Source organism: Mus caroli, unplaced genomic scaffold (assembly GCF_978045245.1).
Source record: "Mus caroli unplaced genomic scaffold, Mus_caroli_1 scaffold_5, whole genome shotgun sequence".
Lineage (NCBI taxonomy): Eukaryota > Metazoa > Chordata > Mammalia > Rodentia > Muridae > Mus > Mus caroli.
This window is the reverse complement of record NW_028227260.1, coordinates 80,534,451-80,560,938: the sequence shown is the minus strand read 5'-3', so window position 1 is coordinate 80,560,938 and position 26,488 is coordinate 80,534,451.

Here is a 26,488-nt window from a genome sequence, read left to right as displayed (position 1 = left end):
CCCAAGTGCTGGGATTAAAGGCGTGCGCCACCACGCCCGGCCATTTGTGATTTTGTTACTAAATCTATTTCCATTTTCAGGTCTTGAGCAGTTTTATTTGTTTCTTTCCACTCTTCATTTGTATTTTTCTGGCTATCTTTAATGGAAATATTCATCTCCATTTCTTGTTTTTTTATTCTGAGCTTTCTTTGAAGGAGACCTTTATAATTGTCATATTGTTTATTTTAAGTTTTTTTTTTCCTTGTACTTAAGTTATGTTGGGATACGCAGAGCCTGCTGTGGTAAGATACCTGACTCTAATTCAAACACATTGTCTTGGCTGATATTGGGTTTTGGATTGATCATAAGTCTAGGTGCTGATTTCTTGGTTTTTCTTTCTGGGTGAGTATTCTGTTCCTTGTTTTCTGTATCTTCGCTGGCTTCTCAGAGAATGTGAGTGCTAAGTATTGCCTGTTTTACTGGTTTGCTTGGCTGGTGTGTTCATGAAGAATGTCTGCTGTTTTTAGAGGCTACAATTCAGAAATGGATTTAAGAAGGATGGCAAGGAGGAGATGGTCTGTGGAATCTACAACTGGTTTGGAGAGTATGTAAGGAAATCAGCAGCTTATGTTTTTTTTTTTATTATTACATATTTTCCTCAATTACATTTCCAATGCTATCCCAAAAGACCCCCATACCGCCCCCCACTTCCCTACCCTCCCATTCCCATTCTTTTGGCCCTGGCATTCCCCTATATTGGGGCATATAAAGATTGCAAGTCCAATGGGCCTCTCTTTCCAGTGATGGCCGACTAGGCCATCTTTCGATACATATGCAGCTAGAGACAAGAGCTCCGGGGTACTGGTTAGTTCATCTTGTTGTTCCAACTATAGGGTTGCAGATCCCTTTAGCTCCTTGGGTACTTTCTCTAGCTTCTCCATTGGGAGCCCTGTGATACATCCAATAGCTGACTGTGAGAATCCACTCCTGTGTTTACTAGGCCCCTGCATAGTCTCACAAGAGACAGCTATCTTTGGGTCCTTTCAGCAAAATCTTGCTAGTGTATGCAATGGTGTCAGCATTTAGAAGCTGATTATGGGATGGATCCCTGGATATGGCAGTCTCTAGATGGTCCATCCTTTCATCACAGCTCCGAACTTTGTCTCTGTAACTCCTTCCCTGGGTGTTTTGTTCCCTATTCTAAGAAGGGGCACAATGTCCACATTTTGGTCTTCATTCTTCTTGAGTTTCATGCGTTTAGCAAATTGTATCTTATATCTTGGGTATCCTAAGTTTTGGGCTAATATCCACTTATCAGTGAATACATATTGTGTGAGTTCCTTTGTGATTGTGTTACCTCATTCAAGATGATGCCCTCCAGGTCCATCCATTTGGCTAGGAATTTCATAAATTCATTCTTTTTAATAGCTGAGTAGTACTCCATTGTGTAAATGTACCATAATTTCTGTATCCATTGCTCTGTTGAGGGACATCTGGGTTCTTTCCAGCTTCTGGCTATTATAAATAGGGCTGCTATGAACATAGTGGAGCATGTGTCCTTCTTACCAGTTGGGACATCTTCTGGATATATGCCCAGAAGAGGTATTGCTGGATCCTCCGGTAGTACTATGTCCAATTTTCTGAGGAACCGCCAGACTGATTTCCAGAGTGGTTGTACAAGCTTGCAATCCCACCAACAATGGAGGAGTGTTCCTCTTTCTCCACATCCCCGCCAGCATCTGCTGTCACCTGAATTTTTGATCTTAGCCATTCTGACTGGTGTGAGGTGGAATCTCAGGGTTGTTTTGATTTGCATTTCCCTGATGATTAAGGATGTTGAACATTTTTTCAGGTGCTTCTCTGCCATTTGGTATTCTTCAGGTGAGAATTCTTTGTTCATTTCTGAGCCCCATTTTTAATGGGGTTATTTGACTTTCTGGAGTCCACCTTCTTGAGTTCCTTATATATATTGGATATTAGACCCTGATTTAGGATAGGTAAAGATCCTTTCCCAATCTGTTGGTGGTTTTTTTGTCTTATTGATGGTGTCTTTTGCCTTGCAGAAGCTTTGCAGTTTCATGAGGTCCCACTTGTCAATTCTCGATCTTACAGCACAAGCCATTGCTGTTCTATTCAAGAATTTTTCCCCTGTGCCCATATCTTCAAGGCTTTTCCCCACTTTCTCCTCTATAAGTTTCAGTGTCTCTGGTTTTATGTGAAGTTCCTTGATCCACTTAGACTTGACCTTAGTACAAGAAGATAGGAATGGATCGATTCGCATTCTTCTACATGTTAACAACCAGTTGTGCCAGCACCATTTGTTGAAAATGCTGTCTTTCTTCCACTGGATGTTTTTAGCTCCCTTGTCGAAGATCAGGTGACCGTAGGTGTGTGGGTTCATTTCTGGGTCTTCAATTCTATTCCATTGGTCTATTTGTCTGTCACTATACCAGTACCATGCAGTTTTTATCACAATTGCTCTGTAGTAAAGCTTTAGGTCTGGCATGGTGATTCCACCAGAGGTTCTTTTATCCTTGAGAAGAGTTTTTGCTATCCTAGGTTTTTTGTTATTCCAGATGAATTTGCAGATTGCACTTTCTAATTCGTTGAAGAATTGAGTTGGAATTTTGATGGGGATTGCATTGAATCTGTAGATTGCTTTTGGCAAGATGGCCATTTTTAAAATGTTGATCCTGCCAATCCATGAGCATGGAAGATCTTTCCATCTTCTGAGATCTTCTAGAATTTCTTTCTTCAGAGACTTGAAGTTCTTATTATACAGATCTTTCACTTCCTTAGTTAGAGTCACGCCAAGATATTTTATATTATTTGTGACTATTGAGAAGGGTGTTGTTTCCCTAATTTCTTTCTCAGCCTGTTTATTCTTTGTTTAGAGAAAGGCCATTGATTTGTTTGAGTTAATTTTATATCCAGCTACTTCACCGAAGCTGTTTATCAGGTTTAGGAGTTCTCTGGTGGAATTTTTAGGGTCACTTATATATACTATCATATCATCTGCAAAAAGTGATATTTTGACTTCATCTTTTCCAATTTGTATCCCTTTGATCTCCTTTTGTTGTCGAATTGCTCTGGCTAGGACTTCAAGTACTATGTTGAATAGGTATGGAGAAAGTGGACAGCCTTGTCTAGTCCCTGATTTTAGAGGGATTGCTTCAAGCTTCTCAACATTTACTTTGATGTTGGCTACTGGTTTGCTGTATATTGCTTTTATCATGTTTAGGTATGGGCCTTGAATTCCTGATCTTTCCAAGACTTTTATCATGAATGGGTGTTGGATCTTGTCAAATGCTTTTTCTGCATCTAACGAGATGACCATGTGGTTTTTGTCTTTGAGTTTGTTTATATACTGGATTACGTTGATAGATTTCCGTATATTGAACCATCCCTGCATCCCTGGGATGAAACCTACTTGGTCAGGATGGATGATTGTTTTGATGTGTTCTTGGATTCGGTTAGCAAGAACTTTATTGAGTTTTTTTGCATCAATATTCATAAGGGATATTGGTCTGAAGTTTTCTATCTTTGTTGGGTCTTTTTGTGATTTAGGTATCAGAGTAATTGTGGCTTCATAGAATGAGTTGGGTAGAGTACCTTCTGTTTCTATTTTGTGGAATAGTTTGTGAAGAACTGGGATTAGATCTTCTTTGAAGGTCTGATAGAACTCTGCACTAAACCCATCTGGTCCTGGGCTTTTTTTGGTTGGGAGACTATTAATGACTGCTTCTATTTCTTTGGGGGATATAGGGTTGTTTAGATCATTAACCTGATCTTCGTTCAACTTTGGTACCTGGTATCTGTCTAGGAACTTCTCCATTTCATCCAGGTTCTCCAGTTTTGTTGAGTATAGCCTTTGGTAGAAGGATCTGATGGTGTTTTGGATGTCTTCAGGATCTGTTGTTATGTCTCCTTTTTCATTTCTGATTTTGTTAATTAGAATACTTTCCCTGTGCCCTCTAGTTAGTCTGGCTAAGGGTTTATCTATCTTGTTGATTTTCTCAAAGAACCAGCTCCTTGATTGGTTGATTCTTTGAATAGTTCTTCTTGTTTCCACTTGATTGATTTCGCCCCTTAGTTTGATTATTTCCTGCCGTCTACTCCTCTTGCGTGAATTTGCTTCCTTTTGTTCTAGTGCTTTTAGGTGTGTTGTCAAGCTGCTAATGTGTGCTCTTTCTAGTTTCTTTTTGGAGGCACTCAGAGCTATGAGTTTTCCTCTTAGAAATGCTTTCATTGCGTCCCATAAGTTTGGGTATGTTGTGGCTTCATTTTCATTGAACTCTAAAAAGTCCTTGATTTCTTTCTTTATTCCTTCCTTGACCAAGGTATCATTGAGAAGAGTGTTGTTCAGTTTCCACGTGAATGTTGGCTTTCTATTATTTAGTTTGTTATTGATGATCAGCCTTAGTCCATGGTGATCTGATAGGATGCATGGGACAATTTCAATGTTTTTGTATCTGTTCAGTCCTGTTTTGTGCCCAATTATGTGGTCAATTTTGGAGAAGGTACCATGAGGTGCTGAGAAGAAGGTGTATCCTTTTGTTTTAGGGTAAAATGTTCTGTAGATATCTGCCAGATCCATTTGATCCATAACTTCTGTTAGTTTCACTGTGTCCCTGTTTAGTTTCTGTTTCCATGATCTGTCCATTGGTGAAAGTGGTGTGTTGAAGTCTCCCACTTTTATTGTATGAGGTGCAATGTGTGCTTTGAGATTTACTAAAGTTTCTTTAATGAATGAGGCTGCCTTTGTATTTGGAGCATAGATATTCAGGATTGATAGTTCCTCTTGCAGGATTTTACCTTTGATGAGTATGAAGTGCCCCTCCCTGTCTTTTTTGATGACTTTGGGTTGGAAGTCAATCTTATATGATATTAGAATGGCTACTCCAGCTTGTTTCTTCATACCATTTGCTTGGAAAATTGTTTTCCAGCCTTTCATTCTGAGGTAGTGTCTATCTTTTTCTCTGAGATGAGTTTCCTGTAAGCAGCAAAATGTTGGGTCTTGTTTGTGTAGCCAGTTTGTTAGTCTATGTCTTTTTATCGGGGAGTTGAGTCCATTGATATTAAGAGATATTAAGGAAAAGTAATTGTTGTTTCTTGTTATTTTTGTTGTTAAAGTTGGCCTTCTGTTCTTGTGGCTGTCTTCTTTTAGGTTTGTTGAGGGATTACCTTCTTGTTGTTTCTAGGGCATGGTTCCTGTCCTTGTATTGGTTTTTTTCTGTTATTATCCTTTGAAGGGCTGGATTCCTGGAGAGATAATGTGTGAATTTGGTTTTATCGTGGAATACTTTGGTTTCTCCATCTATGTTAATTGAAAGTTTGGCTGGGTATAGTAGCCTGGGCTGGAATTTGTGTTCTTTTAGTGTCTGTATAACATCTGTCCAGGATCTTCTGGCTTTCATAGTCTCTGGTGAAAAATCTGGTGTAATTCTGATAGGCTTGCCTTTATATGTTACTTGGACTTTTTCTCTTACTGCTTTTAGTATTCTATCTTTATTTAGTACATTTGTTGTTCTGATTATTATGTGTCGGGAGGTATTTCTTTTCTGGTCCAGCCTATTTGGAGTTCTGTAGGCTTCTTGTATGTTCATGGGCATCTCTTTCTTTAGATTTGGGAAGTTTTCTTCTATAATTTTGTTGAAGATGTTTGCTGGTCCTTTGAGTTGAAAATCTTCATTCTCATCCACTCCTATTATCCGTAGGTTTGGTCTTCTCATTGTGTCCTGTATTTCCTGGATGTTTTGAGTTAGGATCTTTTTGCATTTTCCATTTTCCTTGATTGTTGTGCCGATGTTCTGTATGGAATCTTCTGCACCTGAGATTCTCTCTTCCATCTCTTGTATTCTGTTGCTGATGCTTGCATCTATGGTTCCAGATTTCTTTCCTAGGGTTTCTATCTCCAGTGTTGCCTCATTTTGGGTTTTCTTTATTGTGTCTACTTCCCTTTTTAGGTCTAGTATGGTTTTGTTCATTTCCATCATCTGATTGGATGTGTTTTCCTGTTTCTCTTTAAGGACTTCTACCAGTTTGGTTGTATTTTCCTGTTTTTCTTTAAGGACTTGTAACTCTTTAGCCATGTTCTCCTGTAGTTCTTTAAAGTCCTTCTTGATGTCCTCTACCATCATCATGAGATATGCTTTTAAATCCAGGTCTAGTTTTTCAGGTGTGTTGGGGTGCCCTGGACTGGGCGAAGTGGGAGTGCTGGGTCCTGATGATGGTGAGTGGTCTTGGTTTCTGTTTGTAAGATTCTTACCTTTACCTCTCGCCATCTGGTAATCTCTGGAGTTGTTATAGTTGTCTCTGTTCAGAGGTTGTTCTTCTGGTGATTCTGAGTATCGTCTGTCAGCAGACCTGGGAGACAGGCTCTCTCCTCTGAGTTTCAGTGGTTAGAGCACTCCCTGCTGACAAGCTTTCCTCTTAAAGGGAAGGTGTACAGATATCTGGCGTTTGGACCTCCTCCTGGCCGAAGAAGAAGGCAGAAAACAGGACCTTTCCCAGATGCTGTGTTGCTTTGGCAGGTCACAGAAGCTGTAGGCTTCTGTGGTGCACACTCTCTGCTGTGCAGACTAAGTTCCTAAGTTCAGTGGAGTCCTGGATTCAAGATGTGCTCCCTGCTCCTGAGGCAGAGGGCTCCTGTGCAGGGCAGACCACTGTCTTGCAGGTAGGAGGGTGCCGGATGTCTGTGGCCCCAAAAGGGTGCTGCCTCAGCAGCTCTGTGGCTCCCGCCTGTCCCAGAAGCTGTCTGCCTCTGTGGTCCTCACTCTGACCTGTACAGACTAAGTTCAGCGGAGTCCCGGAGCCAAGATGGCGCTCCCTGCAGGGCAGGTCACTGTCCTCCGGCTGGGAGGGTGCCGGATGTCTGCGGCCCCAAAAGGGTGCTGCCTCAGCGGCTCTGTGGCTCCCGCCTGTCCCAGAAGCTCTCTGCCTCTGTGTTCCTCAGTCTTACCTGTACAGACTAAGTTCGGCGGAGTCCCGGAGCCAAGATGGCGCTCCCTGCAGGGCAGGTCACTGTCCTCCGGCTGGGAGGGTGCCGGATGTCTGCGGCCCCAAAAGGGTGCTGCCTCAGCGGCTCTGTGGCTCCCGCCTGTCCCAGAAGCTGTCTGCCTCTGTGGTCCTCACTCTAACCTGTACAGACTAAGTTCGGTGGAGTCCCGGAGCCAAGATGGCACTCCCTGCAGGGCAGATCACTGTCCTCCGGCTGTGGCAATATTTCTGTGTGGAGAAACTGTGGTGATGTCTAAGCTTGGTCCTTCACTAAGAGCTACTCCCTGACGGAAAGAAAGGCTGAAGCTAAGCTGCTGTCCACAGCAAGTTTCCAGTGAGCCATGGAGAAGTATTGGACCTCCTTCCCCAGCCTCTGCCTCAGTAACCAGTGTCAGAGCCTTTACAGACGGTGCCAGCTGCTCAGCTTTTCTTGTCTGTCTGTCCACGTGAGTCAGTTTCTCCTCCTTTTTTTTTTTTTTTCTTTTTTTCCTCTTAGGTATTGCAGTCCAGATCTTAATCTTTCCTAGCCAGAAGCAACTTCCCTGGTCCGGGATTCAGCTTCTAGTATCTCTTTTATGACATTGGAATTTCCTAATAAGAAATCTATAAGGCCAACCCTGCTCATGGAATTACAGATATCCTCAAAGACTTGTTCATACTTGCTGCTGCTTCTTGGCACTAGGCTGAACCTAGCAAGAAATGCCCTGCTAGTTTCCTTTCCCTGGTCTCTGTTGGTACCCTTCTCATTCCAGTAGACTATGGGGTTTCACAGTAGCAGGTGAGGTGACAGAAGGTCTCAAGGGGACCTACACTTCAATGGCAGCTTCTCCTCCTGGTGTCTGTCCTTTGTCCCAGACATTTGTCTCTATGGACTCTTAGTTACTTTTCTCATCCGTGTGACAAAGCATAAGTAACTTAAGGAAGGGATTATTTGGAGCATAGTTCCAGGGCACAGGGCCATACTCACAGCTTATGTTGTTACAATGCTACTGATGGCACTGAGAGGTTGGGTCTGTTTGGAGACATGAGCCTCCTATACAGGTTTAAAGTGTATTGTATTGTATTGTATTGTATTGTATTGTATTGTATTGTATTGTATCATATTATATTATATTAATGGCTAGGCTACATTTAAGAACATAATATGCAATAAAATTAGAAGGAAGTAAAGTGCAAATTCAAACACTGTATTAGTTATTTTTCTATCACTGTGATAAAATTCAATGACTGGGAGTCACCTATAGAAGGAAGAGTTTACTTGATTTTATAGTTCCAGAGAGAATATATAATCACCAGGGAGACATGGGAAACAGCAGTTATATAAGGAATCTGGGAGATCATATCTTCATCCACAAAACAGGAAGTAGAGGATGAACTGAAAGTTGGGCAAGTCTATAAACTCTCAAAGCCCAACTCCAGTGACATACTTCCTTCAGCAAAGCTATATATCTTAACTAACTCTAGCAGGCTGAGATCATGTGCCTACATGTGATCCTAGGCCCTTTACTGAGATGTCTGGAAAAGTTCAAGGTTCTCAAAAGACTCTGTTGTTTTTGTTTGTTTGTTGATTGGTTGGTTTTTGGTAGTAAAATCCAGAGATAGGTTTCAGAATTTCCTTTCTGGAAGCTTTTACCAAAAGGACTCAGAATGCTCAGTTCTTCATCTGTTCCTTTGGAATTTATTGATACCTTCTAAACCCTAGGAATATCTTCTTCAATTGACTGAAAGTAATTACTTTGAATATCAGAGCCTGCCCTTCTTTAGTTTCAAAACTGTGACAAGTGATTGAGACAAATGACAAATGACTGCATAGTTAGGCTCTCAAAACAGGACTCCAGGTTATCCCAGCATCCTGCACTCCCTACTGTATACAGACTATGGTTCACATATTCCACCCTCTTCCTTCCACTTTTAAGCCGGGAGTTGGGCTGCCCTTTCCCCAGTGTCTCTTCCCTATATAATCCAGATATTTTGGTAGCTCACTCTTTTTGTACCCTTGGCCTCTTGGATGTTGGACCTCATTATCTTCCTTCCCCTACCCCTCTCCACAAATGACTCAGGGACATGAACACTCTGAACTCCCACCGATGTCCCTGCCTCTACAATCCTTACCCTTTTATCTATAATAACCTTTCTCCTTCACCATGCCTAGGAGTAGTTGTGTCTTATCCTTTCCTTTTTGTTCCTTTTTAAGTTCAATCTCTAATTATGTACCAGCAAGGCCATACCTCTTTTTTTGTTTTTGTTTTGTTTTGTTTTGTTTGTTTGTTTTGTTTTTGTTTTGTTTTGTTTGTTCATTTTTATTTTTATTTTTTATTTATTTATTTATTTATTTATTTATTTATTTATTTATTTATTTTTTGGTTTTTCGAGACAGGGTTTCTCTGTGTAGCCCTGGCTGTCCTGGCACTCACTTTGTAGACCAGGCTGGCCTCGAACTCAGAAATCCGCCTGCCTCTGCCTCCCGAGTGCTGGGATTAAAGGCGTGCGCCACCACGCCCGGCTTGTTTATTTTTTGATACAGGGTTTTTCTGTGCAGTCCTGGCTGTCCTGGAACTCACTCTATAGATCAAACTGGCTTCAATCTCAGAAATCTGCCTGTCTCTGCCTCCCAAATGCTGGGATTAAAGGCATGTGTCACCACTGCCTGGCTAAGGCCATACCTTTTATACCTCCCCAAATATCACCAGTTCTAGAGAATGATTTTCAAACGCCTGAGTCTATGGAGGTCATGTATTATTCAAATGACTATAAATATCACCTGTATCTTATATCTCTTACAAGTAAAGTAACTTTCTTGTATTCTACCTAATAACTTTTGATATTACACTATTGGCCAGAGGCAAGTCACAAGTCTACCATTAACTACAAAAAGTCTGGGAATATAAATATTCTCAAAGGAGCAAAGAGTAACTTATAATTTATTTCTTTCCAGAGTGATAGATATTGTACACATGACCTTGAATATGCTAATTAGGCACTCTACTACTGATGTTGGAGATTGAACCAAAGGTATCAGGAATACTGAAAAATTACTCTGATACTAAAGGGAAAAACTCATGCTTTAAATAGATTACTAGAAAAATATGAATGTGCCTTCAGAACAAATTTGTAAAAGAGCATGCTGTCTAAGAAGCTACTTTTGTATGTCTATTTGTCACAGTATTATTTAGCATTCAAATTTTTGAAGTGTATGTATCATATAAAGTCACTTAACGTACACTGCATACATTTTAAAAATATAGATTGCCATTCAAAATTATTGCAAATATTCTATATGTATAGCAGGTACTTAGCTTTATAAAGGTGAATATCAAAATAGTCTTTTGATTTGGACATATATGTTTAATTTTCAGTTTTTAATACAATAAATGTTTTTAATGTCTAATAACATTTACAACTGTCCATCTTGCAATGTCTAAATAACTCTATCTTATAGGACACTCAGTAAAGAATAACAGTGCACAGAAATATGCAGTAATAATAAAGCCATTAAATTCTGAAGATTACTGAGTATATGTTTTCCTGTGAAAGACCACTAATTTATATAAATTGAAATTTGTATTATTTACTTTAGGTTGTTTGACTTTGTAGCCCCAGTTTTCTTGAAACTCACTATATAGGCTAACTTGGACACAAACTCATAGAAATCTGTCTGCCTCTGCTTCCCCAGTGTAGGCTTAACAGCATGTATGCTATCATACCCAGAACTCAATTGGGAGTTTTATAAGGTAGTGTGAAATTTTTAGTTAATTCATTTTTATATGTCTATGAATGGAAAGTCCTAATATAATGATTATCACCATCTATCTTCTTCCTTTCTTTTCTTTCTTCCTTCCTTCCTTCCTTTCTTTCTTTCTTTCTTTCTTTCTTTCTTTCTTTCTTTCTTTCTTTCTTTCTTTCTTTCTTTTATTTTTATTTCTTTTTATTTTGTTTACAATTTTTCTCTGTGCAAGGCAGGCTGTCATTGAACTAACTCTATAGACCAGGCTCATGACATAAAACCTTTCATTCATTTAAGGCTCTAGCTTCAAGTCCTTGTCTGGTGCATTTTCATAACTTTTGTAAAAATCATATATAATGAATGCAGTTACAACTTATTATCGTTCTTTTAAGAGATAGTATCTTCCATGACAAAGAACAAGCTGCCTCACAAATATCCTCATTAATTCCTAGAATGGACTTGCTTAGTGCAAAAAAAAAGTCTATCATTTCAACAGATATGCAGTTATTTGGATAAGCAAAATCACTATGTAGAGCTGCAATTGAAAGTACATTAAGTATAATATGAGTGGCCACATTGCTCACCATAAATCACTGTGAGCTCCACTTTCTTCACTAAAATTAATGTCATCATATTTTCTCAAATTTAGAATGAAGATCATAAACCATCAATTATTTTAGAGAGAAAACTGAAAAAATATTGGGTACATAAAGCCAGACTGACTGGAATTCTCCATTGTCACATTCTTGATACTCTAAATATTGACCTACAAATGGAAATTCTTTGCTATTTATAAAATTGAATATGCTTATAATTACATTTTTATTGTGAGCTTCTTGCTTTCATTAAGACTATGTATTCAATAATGATCAGTTTTAGAGTTTAGAATTTTAATTTTGAAAATACCATATATATACACACATATATATATATATATATATACATATATATGTATATATATCACTGTCGTCTACCTACATAGAAAAGACTGATTATGTTAATTAATCGTAAGCAAACATTAGACATTTGACTGTCTTAGGTGGGTCAGTAAGTATTAGTGAAATTTCAAGTGTTGCTTTTCCAAGACATATTTAAAATAGTTTAAAAACTACAGCTGGATGTAGAAGCAAAACCAGAAAAGCACTTTATCACCTAATATCTCCTAGTGCCCAAGAAACACGCACACACACACACACACACACACACACACATACTCACCAAACTTTAAACACAACTAGTCTGGCAAAAATGAAGATATTCTAAATAGATACTTCTGTTTCTCAAGCTATCAGAATAATCAAACAATAAAGACTAAAGGAATGGGAAATTCTAAGGAGTATTGTGCTAGAAGAGAAGAAAAAATCTTCATCCAGAGAGGAAACTTGTTGCTTAGAACAGATTTTACATGGTTATAACAACGTTTCCAGCTACCATTACAGCATAAGAATGAAGCCCAGACCATGATGGGTACAAGGGGAGGGGAGCCACAGCTTGACTGCAACTGCTTAGATATGCAAATTGTTGGTCTTTTATTTAAACTTTAATCTCAACTCAGGACTCCCCACCCCCAGACAGACTTAGAGAGTTTGCTGAATCTCTTTGTCCTTTTTGCCAATATGAGCACATTGAATAATTTTCAGGAGCATTAAGTAACTATCCATGTTTTGCAGTAGAAATTGTGAGTCTCCAAAGCTCATTAACATTACTTCTTAAAGAAGTAAAAAAAATCTGAAATTTTAGAAAAACAATGGGTTATTAAAGAAAAATGGTTTTCCTTCTTGAAAAGGGAAAGAGAGGTTGGTCCTTAGAATTTAGTTCCTTCTCTGAAGACAAAGAGCTAGGGCTCTTTAAACATTGTTTTAAAGCATCACAAAGGTAAAAACTGAGCAATTGGTCATAGCTTATTCTAAGAAGAACAGTAATGTGTATGTGTGTTTATGCATATATCATGTATAATTTTTAAAAGCAGAATGTTGTGATTGGGCATTATATTTTTAATCACAAGATTTGCTGCATTATAAGGTCTAGGAAAGGTCAGGACTTTGTTCTTAATATTGAACTAGGGAAATCAAGCCATGTGGTGATTTACTTTTATGAGGTTTTTTCTGTATGCTTTTTTTTCCTTCTAGAAGTAATAAATGCACAATGAAGTACAGGGCATGAAAAGTCACTTCATTCTGTGAGGATAGCAATCCTCAGAACCTGGTAAAGATTTTCTGCAAAAAATGTGACACACACAAGACCTACAAAGTAGACATGAAGGAAAAGGACTTGATTATCTGTGTGCCCAGGGAAAGCAGTGTTATCATAGAAAAAGACTATGAGTATATAAAAAAAAAAGTGTTAATCTGATTTTATCACAAAGATTCATTAAAGAATAGGAGTAGTTAGGACCTCTGGTGAGTGGAACACAACTTCTGTTCCAATCCAATCGCACGGTACCTGAGACAGCATTTATTAGGGAAGCAGAAAACCCAGCTTGACCAGAGTCACAAGTCCCTTCGGGTCAGCACCAGCACTGGGTAACCTTGGGCTCTGAATCTGCAGACACCTCCAAGGTCCCCAAAGGACTTGCCATGGGATCTTATGACCTCTGGTGAGTAGAGCACAACTTCTGTTCCAAGCCAATCGGGCAGGACCTGAGACAGCATTAATTAGGGAAGCAGAAAACCCAGCCTGAACAGGGTCACAAGTCCCTTTCGGTCTTGGGCATGGAGTCATTGGACACCCCAAGGTCCCTAGAGGAGTATCCAAGCAATCTTAAGACCTCTGGTGCATGGAACACAACTTCTGCCAGGAGGCAGGTTCGAATGCCAGATATCTGGGCACCTTTCCTGCAAGAGGAGAGCTTGCCTGCAGAGAATGCTCAGACAACTGAAACTCAGAAGAGAGCTAGTCTCTCAGGTATGCTGATAGAGACTAACAGAATCACCTGAGGAACAAGCTCTAACCAGAGACAACTATAACAACTAGCTCCAGAGATTACCAGATGGCCAAAGGCAAATGTAAGAATCTTACTAACAGAAACCAAGAACACTCAACATCATCAGAACACAGCACTCCAACCCCACCCAGTCCTGGGCACCCCAACACACCCGAAAAGCTAGACGTGGATTTAAAAGCATATCTCATGATGATGGTAGAGGACAACAAAAAAGGACTTTAATAACTTACTTAAAGAAATACAGGAGAACACTGCTAAAGAGTTACAAGTCTTAAAGAAAAACAGGAAAACACAACCAAAGAAGAAGAAGTCCTTAAAGAAAAACAGGAAAACACATCCAAACAGGTGATGTAAATGAACAAAACCATACTAGACCTAAAAAGGGAAAGAGACACAATAAAGAAAACCCAAAGTGAAGCAAAGCTGGAGATAGAAACCCTAGGAAAGAAATCTGGAACCATAGATGCCATGCATCAGCAACAGAATACAAGAGATAGAGGAGAGAATCTCAGGTGCAGAAGATTCCATAGAGAACATCAGCACAACAATCAAAGAAAATGCAAAATGCAAAAAGATCCTAAATCAAAACATCCAGGAAATCCCGGACACAATGAGAAGACCAAACCTACAGATAATAGTAGTAGATGAGAATGAAGATTTTCATCTTAAAGTGCCAGCAAACATCTTGAACAAAATTATAGAAGAAAACTTCCAAAACCTAAAGAAAGGGATGCCCATGAACATACAAGAAGCCTACAGAACTCCAAATAGACTGGACCAGAAAAGAAATTCCTCCTGACACATAAAAATCAGAACAACAAATGCACTAAATAAAGAGAGAATATTAAAAGCAATAAGGGAAAAATGCCAAGTAACCAATAAAGTCAGGCCTATCAGAATTACGCAAAGCATTTCACCAGAGACTATGAAAGCCAGAAGATCCTGGACAGATATTATGCAGACACTAAGAGAACACATATGCCAGACAAGGCTACTATACCCAACAAAACTCTCAATTACCATAGATGGAGAAACCAAAGTATTCCATGAAAAAACCAAATTCACACATTATCTTTCCAGGAACCCAGCCCCTCAAAGGATAATAACAGTAAAAAACCAATACAAGGACAGAAACCATACCCTAGAAAAAGCAAGAAAGTAATCCTTCAACAAACCAAAAAGAAGACAGCCACAAGAACAGAATTCCAAATCTAACAAAAAAAAATAATAGGAAGCAACAATTGCTTTTCCTTAATATCTCTTAATATCAATATACTCAATCCCTCAATAAAAAGACATAAAATAACAGACTGGCTACACAAACAGGACCCAACATTTTGCTGCTTGTAGGAAACCCATCTCAGGGAAAAAGACAGACACTACCTCAGAGTGTAAGGCGGAAAAATAATTACCCAAGGAAATGGTCTGAAGAAACAAGCTGGAGTAGCCATTTTAATATCACATAAAATCGACTTCCAACCCAAAGTTATCAAAAAAGAGAAGGAGGGACACTTCATACTCATCAAAGGTAAATTAATCCAAGAGGAACTCTCAATTCTGAATATCTATGCTCCAAATAAAAGGGAAGCCACATTCATTAAAGAAACTTTAGTATAGCTCAAAGCACACATTGCACCTCAAACAATAATAGTGGAAGACGTCAACACACCACATTCATTAATGGACAGATCATTGAAACAGCAACTAAACAGGGACACAATGAAACTAACAGAAGTTATGAAACAAATGGATTTCACAGATATCAACAAAACATTTTATCCAAAAACAAAAGGATATAGTTTCCTCTCAGCACTACGTGGTACCTTCTACAAAATTGACCCTATAATTGGTCACAAAACAGGCCTCAACAGATACAAAAATATTGAAATGGTCCCATACATCCAATCAGATCACCATGGACTAAGGCTGATCTTCAATAACAACATAAATAATAGAAAGCCAACCTTCACGTGAAAACTGAACAACACTCTTCTCAATGATACCTTGGTCAAGGAAGGAATAAAGAAAGAAACTAAACACTTTTTAGAGTTTAATAAAAATGAAGCCACAACATACCCAAACTTATGGGATACAATGATAGCATTTCTAAGAGGAAAACTCATAGCTCTGAGTGCCTCCAAAAAGAAACTAGAGAGAGCACACACTGGCAGCTTGACAACACACCTAAAAGCTCTAGTACAAAAGGAAGAAAATTCTCCCAAGAGGAGTAGACATAACGAAATAATCAAACTCAGGTGTGAAATCAACCAAGTGGAAACAAGAACTATTCAAAGAATCAACCAAATGAGTAACTGGTTCTTTGAGAAAATCAACAAGATAGATAAACCCTTAGCCAGAGTCACTAGAGGGCACAGGGACAGCATCCTAATTAACAAAATTAGAAATGAAAAGGGAGACATAACAATAGATCCTGAAGAAATCCAAAACACAATCAAATTGTTCTAGAGAAGGCTATACTCAACAAAACTGGAAAACTTGGATGAAATGGACAAATTTTTGGCAGATACCAGGTACCAATGTTAAATCAGGATCAAGTTAATGATCTAAACAGTCCTGTATCCCCTAAAGAATTAGAAGCAGTCATTAATAGCCTCTGAACCAAAAAAAAGCCCAGGACCAGGTGGCATTTGTCCAGAGTTCTATCAGGGCTCCAAAGAAGATGTAATTCCAATTCTGCACAAACTATTCCACAAAAGAGAAACAGAAGGTATTCTAACCAATTCATTCTATGAAGCCACAATTACTCTGATACCTAAACCACAGAAATATCCAACAAAGATAGAGAACTTCAGACCAATTTTCTTATCAATATTGATGCAAAAATACTCAATAAAATTCTCACTAACTGAATCCAAGAACATATTAAAGCAATCATCCATCATGACCAAGTAGGTTTTATTCCAGGGATGCAGGGATGGTTTAATACATAGAAATCCATCAACTTAATCCATTATGTAAACAAACTCAAAGACAAAAACCACATGATCATCTTGTTAGACTCAGAGAAAACATTTGACAAAATCCAACATCCATTCATTATAAAAGTTTTGGAAAGACCAGAAATTCAAGGCCCATAACTAAACAGGAACAAAGCAATCTACAGCAAACCAGTAGTTTACATCAAAGTAAATGGCGAGAAGCTGGAAGTAATCCCACTAAAATCAGGGACTAGACAAGGCTGCCCTCTTTCTCCATACCTATTCAACATAGTATTTGAAGTCCTATTCAGAGCAATTCGACAATAAAAGGAGATCAAGGGGATACAAATTGGAAAGGAAGAAGTCAAAATATCACTTTTTGCAGATGATATGATAGTATATATAAGTGACCCTAAAAATTCCACTAGACAACTCCTAAACCTGATAAACAGCTTCGGTGAAGTAGATGGATATAAAATTACCTCTAACATATCAATGACCTTACTCTACAAAAAAGGTAAACAATCTGAGAAAGAAATTAGGGAAACAACACCCTTCACAGTAGTCACAAATAATATAAAATACCTTGGAGTGACTCTAACAAGGGAAGTGAAAGATCTGTATGATAAGAACTTCAAGTCTCTGAAGAAAGAAATTAAAGAAGATCTCAGAAGCTGGAAAGATCTCCCATGCTCATGGATTGGCAGGATCAATATAGTAAAAATATCTATCTTGTCAAAATCAATCTACAGATTCAATGCAATCCCCATCAAAATTCCAACTCAAGTATTCAACGAATTAGAAAGAGCAATATGCAAATTCATCTGGAACAACAAAAAAACCTAGGATAGCAAAAACTCTTCTCAAGGATAAAAGAACCTCTGGTGGAATCACCATGCCTGACCTAATGCTGTACTACAGAAAAATTGTGATAAAAATTCATGGTACGGGTATAGCAACAGACAAGTAGACCAATGAAATAGAATTGAAGACCCAGAAAGGAATCCACACATCTATGGTCACTTGATCTTTGACAAGGGAGCTAAAACCATCCAGTGGAAAAAAGACAGTATTTTCAAAAAATGGTGCTGGCACAACTGGTGGTTATCATGTAGAAGAATGCGAATTGATCCATTCCTATCTCCTTGTACTGAGGTCAAATCTAAGTGGATTAAGGAACTCCACATAAAACCAGAGACACTGAAACTTATAGAGGAGAATGTGGGGAAAAGCCTCGAAGAGATGGGCACAGAGGAAAAATTTCTGAATAGAACAGCAATGGCTTGTACTGTATGGTTGGGAATTGACAAATAGGACCTCATAAAATTGCAAAGCTTCTGTAAGGCAAAAGCCACTCTCAATAAGACAAAAAGGCCCCCAACAGATTTTTAAGGATCTTTACCTATCCTAAATCAGATAGGGGACTAATTCCCAATATATATAAAGAACTCAAGAAGGTGGATTCCAGAATATCAAATAACCCCATTAAAAAATGGGGCTCAGAGCTAAACAAAGAATTATCACCTGAAGGAATACCGAATGGCTGAGAAGCACCTGAAGAAAAAAAAAATGTTCAGCATCCTTAATCATAACGGAAATGCAAATCAACACAACCCTGAGATTCCACCTCACACCAGTCAGAATGGCTAAGATCAAAAATTCAGGTGACAGCAGATGCTTGTGAGAATGTGGAGAAAGAGGAGCACTCCTCCATTGTTGGTCAGATTGCAAGCTCTTACAAGCACTCTGGAAATCAGTCTGGTGCTTCCTAGGAAAATTTGACATAGTACTACTGGAGGATCCCGCTATACCTCTCCTGGACATATATCCAGAAGATGTTCCAACTGGTAGGAAGGACACATGCTCCACTATGTTCATAGCAGCCTTATTTATAATAGCCAGAAGTTGGAAAGGACCCAGATGCCCCTCAACAGAGGAATGTATACAGAAAATGTGGTACATTTAAATAATAATGTACTAGTCAACTATTAAAAAGAATGAATTTATGAAATTTCTAGGCAAATGGATGGACCTGGAGGCCATCATCCTGAGTGAAGTAACACAATCACAAAAGAACTCACATGATATGTACTCACAGATAAGTGGATATTAGCCCAGAAACTTAGAATATCCAAGATATAAGATACAATTTGTGAAATACATGAAACTCATGAAGAACAAAGACCAAAGTGTGGACAATTTGCCCCTTCTTAGAATTGGGAAAAAAAACACCCATGGAAGAAGTTACAGAGACAAAGTTTGGAGCTGAAACAAAAGGATGGACCATCTAGAGACTGCCACATCCAGGCATCCATCTCATAATCAGCCTCCAAACGCTGACACCATTGCATACACAAGCAAGATTTTGCTGAAAGGACCCTTATAGAGCTGTCTCTTGTGAGACTATGCTGGGGACTAGCAAACACAGAAGTGGATGCTCACAGTCAGCTATTGGATGGTTCACAGGGCCCCCAATAGATGATATAGAGAAAGTACCCAAGGGGCTAAAGGGATTTGCAACCCTATAGGTGGAACAACAATATAAACTAACCAGTACCCCCAGGATCTCGTGTCTCTATCTGCATATGTATCAGAAGATGGACTAGTTGGCCATCAGTGGCAAGAGAGGCCCATTGGTCGTCAAAACTTTATATGCCTCAGTACAGGGGAAAGCTAGGGTCAAGAAGTTGGAGTGGGTGGGTAGGGGTGTGTGGGGAGGATATGGGGACTTTTGGGATAGCATTGGAAATGTAAATGAGGAAAATACCTAATTTAAAAAAAAAAAGAAAAAGAAAGGGAGAAATGTCTTTATAATTATAATCTCAAAAACAAAAAAAAAAAAGAAATCACTATGTATCTAAAGAGACATTTTTCAATAGAAGAAATTTAAAAGGGTAGTTAATATCTCAAAAGTCATCCATCAGCCTTTGTGATTATAGAAACACAGTTTCAATGAGAGATAATGAATGTGTGGTACATATACAATATGCAATACTACTTAGCAGTAAAGAAAAAAAAATCAAGAAATTCACAGGTATATATGGGCCTAAATAAGGTCATGCTGTGTAAAGTGTCCCAAACGTAGAAAGACAAACTCAAAATATTCTAATTCTCCCGGAGTTTCTTGCACTAAATCCTGAGATGTAAGTACAAAAGTTTTTTCATAGGCCTGAGGACATTTATCTTGGTGAAGATGTGATTATGAAAGCATATCTCTTATATTTTCACTTTTTACCTTATGCAAAACACTTCTGAATAATAAAAGAACTTCTGAAGGAATCACCATCCATGACCTTAAGCTCTACTATAAAGCCATAGTGATAAAAACAGCATGGTTTTGTACAGAAACAGACAGAATGATCAGTAGAATAAAATAAATTATCCAGAAATAAACCCACACACACATTTATGGACACTTGATGTATAACAAAGAAGCCAAAACTATACAATAGAAAAAGGAAGCATCTTCAACAAATCTTGTTGGTCTAAATGCATATCTGCATGTAGAAGAAAGTGATTAGATACACATTTATCAGCATGCACAAAATTAAAGAACAAGTGATTGAAGTACCTCAACATAAAATTGGATACACTGAATACTATAGAAGAGAAAGTGGAAAATAGCCTCGGATGTATTGGTATAGGAGATAATTTCCTGAACAGAACACCAATGGCTCAAGCTCTAAGATCAACAATTGATAAATGAGACCTCATGAAACTGCAAAGCATCTGTAATGGAAAGAAAGAACACTTTCAATAGGACAGAAAGACAAACTACAGTTTGGGTGAAGATCTTCACTAACTCTACATCTGACAGAAGCTAATATACAAAATATATACTCAAGACACTGGACTCTAACAAACCAAATAATCCAATTAAAAATGGGGTACAGATCTAAATATGGAATTCACAGTGGAAGAATCTCAAATGGATGAGAATTCTTAAATGCTGAACAGCCTTAGTTTATTAGGGAAATGCAAATCAAAATGACCCTGAGATCCCACTTTTTAACAATCAGAATGGCTAAGATCAAAAATTCAAGTAACAGCACATGCTGGTGAGGTTGTGGAGAAAAGGAAACACTCTTCCATTGCTGACAGGATTGCAAACTTGTAGAACCACTCTGGAAACCAATGTGGCAATTTCACAGAAAAATAGTTCTGAAGACCCAGTTATGCCACACCTGGCCATATGCACATGATGCTATACCATACCCCAAGGAACTGTGCACCACTATGTTCACATCACCTTTATTCATAATAGCCCAAACCAGGAAACAACCCAGATATCTGTCAACTGAAAAATGGATACAGAACACATGTGATTTATTTGCACAATAGACTACTATTTAGCTAATAAAAACAAGAACATCATGAACTGGGCAGGCAAATGGGTGCAATTACAATATATCATTCTGAATGAGTTAACCCAGACCCAAAAAGCAATGCATGGTATGTACTCACTGATAAGTGGATATTAGCCATAAAGTACAGATTGCACATTATACATCCTACAGATCTGAAGAAGTTAAAGAAGAAGGAAGGCCCAAGTGAGGATGCTTGAATCACACTTAGAAGGAGGAAAAAAATAGTTATAAGAGGAAGAGAGAGAGAGGAAACTGGGTGAATGAGGGAAAGGAGAAAGAAATATGGGGATAGTATCAGGTATGCAGAGAAAAGGGAGAATATCCCAGAGGGTCAGGAAAATTTATGGAAATCTTTAGCTGCAGGGGGTCGGGGGTGGGTGGAATCTTTAAGAAGACCCAGAGACCAGAGAAGAGGAAGGCTCCCAAGAGTCAATGCCAGTGACTTTAGCCAACTCCCAACAATGGGGACATGGAACTTGAAAAGGCTACCCACTGTATCCAGGCAGAATCCCCCAATAGAGGGATAAGGACACCAACCCATCTACAAAACTTTTGACCCCAAATCTATCTTCTTTAAAAGAAATACAAAGACAAAGATGGAGCAGAGTATGAAGAAATGACCAACCAATAACCAGCCCAGACAGACAGAAATCCCATGAGCAAACACATTATTAATGATACTCTGTTATGCTTGGAGTTTAGAAGCTCTACCTAGCAACTGACTGAAACAGAGAAACCTACAACCAAACATTAGACATAGGTAGGGGCTCTAATGGGAGAGTTGGGGGAAAGATCTTCCTCCCTGAATGAGATAGGAACTCCATAGGAAGAACAATAGAGTCAACTAATCTGGACCTCTGGGAGCTCTCAGAGACTGAGGCAACAACCAAAGACCATACACAGACTTGAGTGAAAACCTCAGTGTATGTACAGCAAACATGCAGGTCAGACTGTGTAGAATCTGTTCCACAACTGTGGAATCTGTTCCCCAACAGGACCGACTTATCTGGCCTCAGTGAGGAAGATGCTCCTATCCTGACAAAAACTTGATGCACCATGGTGAGGGGATACCAGAGGTTCCACCCTCTCAGAGGAGAAGGGGAGCAAGATGGCAAAGGGTCTCTGTGAGAAGGGGTCTGGAGGGTATAATGTTTGATGTAAATAAATTAATTTCTTTAAAAGATAAAAAGAAAGCATGTCTATATTTTTTATTTGCTTCCTATCTTCTTTTTTTTTGATTTTTAATATTTTTATTACATATTTTCCTCAATTACATTTCCAATGCTATCCCAAAAGTCCCCCATAGCGCCCCCCCACTTCCCTACCCACCCATTCCCATTCTTTTGGCCCTGGCATTCCCCTATATTGGGGCATATAAAGTTTGCAAGTCCAATGGGCCTCTCTTTCCATTGATGGCCGACTAGGCCATCTTTCGATACATATCTTCTAGTAGCTATGCCTGAAGACCCCTTTCTCTGAGTGTCTTGTTTCTATTTTCCATACTGTTGCTTGAAAATAAAAAGTAATTAAACAAAACATGAATTAAACATAAAACAAAACAAAACAAAAATAAAAAAAACAAAAACAAACAAACAAACAAACAAACAAAAGCATAGGAGTAAGAGGAAGGGGAGGAAAATGAGGTTGCCAAAGAAGGAAAAGGAGAATACAGGATCTTTTCTGAGGAACCAAAATTAATATTCCACAATCTCATTTCATCATCTGTAGATTGATAAAATAAAGAATATTCTGAGACATGCCATCCAAACCCTAAATTTGGAAAAAAAATGAATATCTTTTTCTTATCTTCTTTTGCTTACTTTTGAATACAACTCATTGAGAACAACAAAAATATACAACACATTGCTGTTTATTTTGGGGGGTGGCGTGGGGGTGTATTTCAACAAAAATTACATTCTTTAACCCTGGCTGGCTTTGAACTCACAGCAATCCAGTGATACTCTGCCACATACTTCTGAATGATTGGAGTATAGATGTGAGCCACTATGACCAATATCAGAACTATCATTTTCAAATGGAAGTGAAGATGGTAGGTCACAATGAATTGTTAATGAATAGAAGCCTTAGGGTTGAGAAAAGTCACACTTTTAGTAGGAACAGTAGATTCAGAATTCTGCTTTATAAGACTTGACCACCCTACCAGAACTCTAGCTAACAGGATGGTCATGTGCCTAGTACATCCCAAACTCTTCTTCTGGAGTTTTTCTTGAGCTTAGTACAAGGAGATAAGATTGGATCAATTCTCATTCTTCTACTTGATAACTGCCAGTTGAGCCAGCACCATGTTTTTGAAAATTCGGTCTTTTTTTCCACTGGATGTTTTTAGCTCCTCTGTCAAAGATCAAATGACGATAGATGTATAGATTAATTTCTGGGTCATCAATTCTACTCCATTGATTTATCTGACTGTCACTGTACCAATACCATGCAGTTTTTATCACAATTTCTCTGTAGTACAGCTTAAGGTCAAGGAGGTTGATTCTATCAGTGGTTCTTTTATTGTTGAGAATATTTTTTGCTATCCTAGGTTTTATTGTTATTCCATATGAATTTGCAAATTGCACTTTCTCTCTCTGTGAAGAATTGAGTTGGAATTTTGATGAGGGTTGCACTTAATCTGTAGATTGCTTTTGGCAAGATAGCCAGTTTTACTATATTAATCCTGCCAATCTATGAGCATGGGAGATCTTTCCACCTTTTGAGATCTTCTGCAATTTCTTTCTTCAGAGACGTGAAGTTCTTATCATACAGATCTTTAACTTGATTATTTAGAGTCACACCCAGGTATTTTATATTATTTGTGACTATTGTGAAGAGTGATGTTTCTGTACTTTCTTTCTCAGCCTGTTTATCCTATTTGTAGAGAAAGACCACTGATTTGTTTGAGTTAATTTTGTATCCAGCTACTTCACTGAAGTTGTTCATCAGGTTTAGGAGTTCTCTGGTGGAATTTTTGGGGTCACTTATGTATACTTTCATATCATCTGCAAATAGTGATATTTTGACTTCTTCCTTTCCAGTTTGTATTCCTTTGGTCTCCTTTGTTGTTTAATTGCTCTAGTGAGGATTTCAAGTAACTGTATTGAATAAATAGGGAGAGAGTGTGCAGCCATTTCTAGTCCCTGATTTTAGTGGGATTGATTCAAGTTTCTCTCCATTTAGTTTGATGTTGGCTACTGGTTTGCTGTATATTACTTTTATTATGTTTAGTTATGGGCCTTGAATTCCTGATCCTTCCAAGACTTTTATCATGAATGAGTGTTGGATTTTGTCAAATGCTTTCTCAGAATCTAGTTAGATGATCATGTGGTTTTTGTCTTTGAGTTTGTTTATATAGTGGATTGCATTGATGGATTTCCGTATTTTGAACCATCCCTTTATCCCTGGGATGAATCCTACTTGATCATGATGGATGATCATTTTCATCTGTTCTTGGATTTTATTTGCAAGAATTTTACTGAATATTTTTGCATCAATATTCATAAGGGAAATTGTTCTGAAGTTCTCTTTCTTTATTGGGTCTTTGTATGGTTTAGGTATCAGAGTAATTGAGGCTTCAGAGAATGAATTGAGTAGAGTACCTTCTGCTTCTATTGTGGAATAGTTTGAGGAGTATATGGAAGCAGGGAACATAACAATCTCCCAGAAGTGTTAGTTGGGTCTATGTAATTTTAACAAAGCCACAATTTCCTAAACTGAACATTGTTCTTCTATGATCTCAAGTTTGGGAAGCAGGCAAGAGTGAAGAGGAAATAAAAGTTTGGATACAATATATAATGTACATTGGAGGAGGTGTGTCACTGGGGTGGGCTTTTAGAATTCAAAAGTCTGTGCTTTTTCCAATTGCCTATTTTTCTGCCTCTAACTTGCATATAAGATGTAAGCTTGCAGCTTTTGATCCAGCACCAAGCCTGTTGGCCTTCTGCTATGCTTACTCCTATTAAGGTCATGGACTCACCCTCTGAAACTGGAAGAAAACTCCAAATAAACTCTTCTATAAGTTGTCTTAGTCATGGTGTCTCCTCAAATCAATAGAGATGTAACCATAACAGTGATGTAATATAAAAGTACTATAATGTAAAGTAATATAACTATGGAAAACCAAGGAAATAAAAAAGACAGAATGGGTAGAAGAACTGAGTCTAGTGTAAAATAGAGCCGAAAAGAAAGAAGGCAGTGCACTATTAAGAATGTATGATGGGATGGAGCTAGACCCTTTGCAGACATGTAACCACTGTGCAACATGGTCTTCATGAGGGACTGCTAACACCTGGAGCAGGGGCTGTCTCTGACACTGCTGCCTTCTGTCTTATCTAGGATTTCTATTGCTATGAAGAGATACCATGGCCAAGAAAATTCTTTTCCAGGACATTTAGTTGGGACTGGCTTAGACTTTCAGAGGTTTAGTCTATTATCATCATGGTGGGAAGCAAGGCAGCATGCAGGTAGACATGATGCTGAAGGAGCCTAGAGTTCTACATCTTGATCCACAGCCATCCAGAAAAAGACTGAAATCCAGCAAGATAGGAGGAGGATATTAAAGCCTACTCCTATAATGACACACTTCCTCCAACAAGGTGACACCTACTCCAACAAGGCCATATCCCTTAATAGTGCCACTTCCTGAGCCAGACATATTCAAACCGCCACACTGGCCTTTGGAGCCCTTTCCTCAAACCTTCTCTAACCCCAATAGGATGTGTGCCTAGTCCTGCTGCAACTTGATATTATGCCAAGGCAGGTTGATATGCATCGGATACCTCCCCTTTCATGAAGAGAAAGAAAAGAAGGGGGGATGGGGAGAGGTAAAATGGGAGGAAGCAATTGCGATGAGGGAAAGGAGGAGGTGATTGAGATGTAAAGTAATTAAATTAATTAAAAAAACTGAAGGTATGTATTTTATATACCTAGAGCTTGAACAATGTGACAATCAATAATAATGATATGTAAGCAAAAGATGTAGATCATATGGAAAAACATCTTGAGGGTGAGATAGATATGGTTTAAAATAAATTAACAATAAATACTTTAAAGATGATAGATTTAAAACAACCAGAATTTGGATTACTAGATGTTGTGAATTTCATCTAATGTTTATATTATGTTATTTGGGTTCCTAAAATTGCATGAGATTCTGCCTAGAAGACGCTGAGGGTCCATGCCCCCAGTTGTTTCTGATGTGAAAATAAAGTTGGTGTCAGTCATTGCCTGGGCAGGAAGAGATAGGCCACTAAGATTTGCAGGCAAAGGGACCAGAAGAGGAAGCAGCATTGAGAATTGCCATGCCAGGAAAGGAAGAGGAGCAGGCCTGAGAAGTACAGCATAGAAAGACAGCCAATATGTAACAGTCAGGGATCTTGGTCCAGGAGGACTATAGGTTTGGTTGGGGCTGGGGTGGTCTGGATGGAATAGAGGTTTTAGAAAGTAATAATTCAGGAATATCAGCGAGGAGAGTATGCTAGTCGCATGGAAGATTTGACTGGCCCAAACATTGAGGTGTTTAAGGCATACTAAT